Source organism: Otolemur garnettii, unplaced genomic scaffold (assembly GCF_000181295.1).
Source record: "Otolemur garnettii isolate 467f Iridium unplaced genomic scaffold, OtoGar3 scaffold00005, whole genome shotgun sequence".
Lineage (NCBI taxonomy): Eukaryota > Metazoa > Chordata > Mammalia > Primates > Galagidae > Otolemur > Otolemur garnettii.
Genome location: NW_003852400.1, coordinates 19,475,918 through 19,481,050, shown reverse-complemented (window position 1 = coordinate 19,481,050; position 5,133 = coordinate 19,475,918).

The window sequence follows — 5,133 nt, the reverse complement described above, 5'->3', positions numbered from 1 at the left end:
TGGGTATATGATGGTGCCATTCACTGGATAAAGACTCAAAGATCAAGAAAAGTTTGGGGGGCAAGATGATGGCTTTAGTTTTGTACAAGTTGCTTTTCAGGTGCCTGAGAGGCATTCATATTGTATTTAGAATCAGTTGGCAATAAATGTCTGTTGCTGAGAAGACAGGTCTATGCTGCAGAAGCAGATTTATGTCATCAGCATGTTGATGGTAACTGGAATCGAGGAGTTTGGATGAGTGTGGTGAAGAGAGAAAAAGCCTATGGTAGAATTCTAAGAAACTCCAATGTTTAAGGGTGAGGTAGGAGGAAAATTAGGAGAACATTGTTTTAAGGAACCTACTAGAAGGAATGAATGGTCAACAATATCAAATGGAATCAGGATTTTAAGGTTCTTGATTAATATGTATTACAGAATTTTGGGAGGTGCTCTTATTGTGAAGTATCTCAAGAATGGAGAAACAAACACTACATGTTCTCACTCTTATGCTGGAACTAACCAATGAGCACACGTGGAAATAAACCAGGTGGAGGGAGAAGGAGGGGAGGGGCAAAACCCCACTAATGGTACAAAGAACACTATTTGGGTGATGGGCATATCTATAGTGGGCACTCAAGCATTTCAAAAATAAAACATTTGTACCCCTTAATACAGTATATTTTGAAATAAAAATAAAACCATTTGTAATAACAATAAAGAAAGGTGAATCCCTTTTAAAAGAAAAAGAAAGTTAGTGGTTTGATGGCTTATGGAAAAGGTAGTGTATTTCCTACCCAAATGGAAGATCTCACAGTTTTCTTATCATTTTGTTTTATTCTTCCCCTTTGTACTTTCCTCTCCCATTACAGACTTTAGAACTAAACATTAAAGAGCTTCTAGAGATCCATTTATATACATTCTGGGTGGAGAAGCTTGTACCACATCTTCCCTTATTTACAAAACTATGAGCAAGAACTTACTTTTTACAATGCTTGCTTAATAAGTACTATTCACTTTAATTCCCCCATTTCCTTTGGTCTCTTTCAACCCTGAGTGGGTGTGCCTAAGCTTGAAGAGATCAATAGGAAAAAGTTTTTAATTCCCCTACTTTAAGCAAAAAGTGTTTGTCAAGCAGGTAAAAGGATCAGTCACTGACAGGGAAGTTGTTTTTAACTGAAGTCTCAGTTGCTCTCCTAGAGATCTTACTACCAAGGGCAGCTTTGGTGGGTCATGACTATGCAGAACAAGAGTGTCCCCCTTTCCAGTGTCATCTTTCCCTTTCCTTTTTACTATTTCTGTTTCCTAATTGCCACCCCCCACCCCCGAAGATGCAGAAAGCTTTTGAAGAGCTAGAATCTTCCATTAGAATGGTCATTAAACATGCAATAGGATAATATTTTTAAGATAGTTTCTTAAAGAGCACAGTTACAGGAACTGAAAAAGTACAGCCTGGGAAATGTCTGCAGGACCTGTACTAAATCGTGGTTCCAATCAATTGCAACTTAGAGTGGTATTATTCTGGTTGAGCTGAGAGGGAAGGGGAACTCCACACTATCTGTGACAGCAGTTGTCTCTCAGCTCCACGTTCAGCTTCAGTACCTCCTTTGGGTTGTACTCTGAGAGGTTTCTCTGTGACAGTGAGAAGGATGTTACTTTGTCGGCAGAGGCTGATGGAGGATGTTGTGGGAAGACAGGGTCTTCTCTTCCTGGCTCCACTGGGCTACAGTTTGCTTTTCCTGACTCCTGCAGCAGGGCCTGTCAATAGTGTGTGTGTGTGGCAGTCATTCACTGGCAGTCTGCCCCACTTGTGCCCCAGAATTTTTAGTCTCTTGGTGATTTCCCAGGCTTGGCCTGGACCCTGTGACTGCTTTGCTATGACCCTGGTGTGTCCCTAAGCCCCGTGGCGTCCTGGTTTTTTTTGTGTGTCTGCCCACCTGCCTTGGCTCATGGGAACTTTATTATTTATTTATTTTTGAGACAGAGTCTCAAGCTGTCGCCCTGGGTAAAGTGCCATTGCATCACAGCTCACAGCAACCTCATACTCTTGGACTTAAGTGATTCTCTTGCCTCAGCCTGGGCAAGGAGGCTGGGACCATAGGTGCCCGCCACAATGCCCGGCCATTTTTTTGGTTGCAGTTGTCATTGTTCTTTGGTGGGCGGGCTGGATTCGAACCCACCAGCTACGATGTATGTGGCTGGCACCCTAGCGGCTTAAGCTACAGGCGCCAAGCTGACTCATAGGAACTTTAGAAGTTTGTTCTTATAACTGTTCTGCCATGGATACCGTGTGCTCCAGACCTTGTACCAGCAGGGGTGCTCCGAGTGCCCCCGCCAGCCTCAGCTTACCTGATCCCTATAGAGTTTTACTGTCTGGCAACTGTAGATCAACTCTGGCCTGGGTACCCCTGCAAACATCTCCACTCCCCAGTGGGCTGCAAACATACCTTCTCCAATGAGGTCTTTATCCAGCTGTGCGGAGGTAGCCCTGCTTTTAAATTTCTTGGTCTTCATGTGCTCTCCAGCATAGCATTGTTTTTAGACTCTTACATCCCTATAGTTACTCCCTTCTCCCTTGTCATAGTTAAATAATTTTTTTTTTTTTTTGAGATAGGGGTCTTGCTCTGTTTCCTAGGCTAGAGCACAGTGGCATCATTATAGCTCACAGCAACCTTGAATTCCTGGGGTCCAGTGGTCCTCATGTCTCAGCCTCCTAAGTAGCTAGGACTGCAGGTGAGTGCCGCTATACCTGGCTATTTTTTTCCTACATATGGGGATTATTCTTGCTCAGGTTGGTCCTGAATTCCTGGCCTCAGGTAATCCTCCTGCCTTGGCCTGCAAAGTGCTAGGATTATAGGCATGAGCCACTGTACCTGACCAATACTTTTTTTCCTTTTAATAAAAAACTTTCCCTACTCAAATTACTGTGGTAGCTTTTGTTTCCTTATTATGTCCAAACTGATACACTATCTTTTCCTTCACCACTTATACGTATCCCTGCTAAATTAGTCTGATTAACTCTGGAATATAAAACATCAATGGAAAAATCCTCTCTCCCACAAATGGAAAACAAAACAATAATCCTCCAATGATTCTCATTGCTTGACTTTCAAGGCCCTCTGTGATCTGGCCCTGGCTGACCTTTTCAATCTTATTTTCACCTCTCCCTAAAGTAAGGTGACCAGACGTCCCGCTTTTGGTGGGACAGTCCTAATTTTTAACAATTTGTCCCATGTCCCACAGCATTTTAAAAAAGTCCCGATTTTTGGAAAGAATGCACGACAAGCTAGGGAATGGCGGGAGAACAGGACGGGAATATATGGTTTTTGGCTGCCATGCGGCTATTTTGCCAGGATATGAATTTTATATTATTTTTGTTAATTTTATAATGTTAAACTTTAATAATAATAAATAATTGTTGAGAACTGATTATTGAGAACTGCTTATCAAAGTTCACATTGTTGATCAGTTGTTAGAATTCGACCACCATTGTTTAGATTTAATGAACAATGGCATTTTTTGGCATTGGCAAGATGAAAACATTCTGTAACTGTCTCTCAGACGATACACATTATACTGCCTGCTAGTGCTAGTTAAACAAGTGATGTCAACAAATCAGCTATTCAGATAATTTAGGTAAGTTATTTATTTATTTCATGAATTTAGCAGACAGTACTCATATTATTTATATTTTATAGTGGTGGCAAAAAGTCTAGTGCCAGCCTTGAAAGTGACACTTACAACTTACAAGGTCTCATTATTAAAAAAAATATTGATAAGGAAAAAGTTAAATCTTAGGCATCAGCAAAAATCACAATAGAGAACAAATGGTTAGAAATATTTCATCCTTTTGAAACAAACCATGTTCCATACAATAATGCCCTAAAAATTGTGGGATATGCGCTGTCCTTACCAGGAACTAATGCTGCGACTGAATACATTTTTTTCTATGGTAAATAAAGTGGACATCAGAAAAATCACAATTAAGAGTTGAGACTTTGAAAGCCATTTTATGTGTCAAATATAATTTAATAAATTCTTGTGAAAAATTTCATGACTTTTTATACTAAAAAAATTCACTCAAATGAGAAATATGCCAAAGAATAAAATAATACTATACATTTTTTGTAGTGTATTATATTTGTAAATTGTACTTATGTTGAAATTTAAAAAAAATTACAATACTAGTTTTGCATTCTATGAAAATTTTTGTTGTTCCATACAGACCAAATTTTTAATTAAGAAACCCCCCAATGGTGTCCCCCTTTACCAATGTTAAAATCTGGTCACCTTACCCTGAAGTAACAAAGGCAACCACCCTGTGAATACAGAGAGCCGAGTCCTGGCTTCGACTTTTAGCTCTACCATTTATTTATTTAAAAAATTTTTTTTGTAGAGATGGAGTCTTGCTATTGCCCGGGCTGGTCTCAAACTCCTGGGCTCAAGTGATTCTCTGGCCTCTGCCTCCCAGAATGCTGGTATTACAAGCATGAGCCACCATACCAGCCTCTACCATGGATTACTAAGCAGACAAGGCTGTGAGTTTCAGTTTATGCATCTGAGAAATGGGGATACTGATAGCTGCTCTGCCGCCTCCCAGGGTTTTTTGAGGTTTGTTTAAGTAAAGTATGTGAGAACTCTCTAAGAATTTAAATTTCTGTCTCACTGTAATATACTGCCATAGGATATGTGTAGTGTATTTTTGTTTTTCCAAAATAACATGAAAAATAATGACAATCTTTGTCATGCACTCATCTAGTACTTCCAGATTGGCAAAAGAGATTAAGGAAATACTTTTATTTTGAACTCAAAATTCTATCTTATTTTTCATATTTTTTCCTAAGTTCTTTTGATACTGGACTTTCGGGTTCTTCGTCTTGGTGATTTGAAGAATTTGAAGAATTTGAAGAATTTAAATTTCTGTCTCACTGTAATATACTGCCATAGGATATGTGTAGTGTATTTTTGTTTTTCCAAAATAACATGAAAAATAATGACAATCTTTGTCATGCACTCATCTAGTACTTCCAGATTGGCAAAAGAGATTAAGGAAATACTTTTATTTTGAACTCAAAATTCTATCTTATTTTTCATATTTTTTCCTAAGTTCTTTTGATACTGGACTTTCGGGTTCTTCGTCTTGGTGATTTGAAGAAT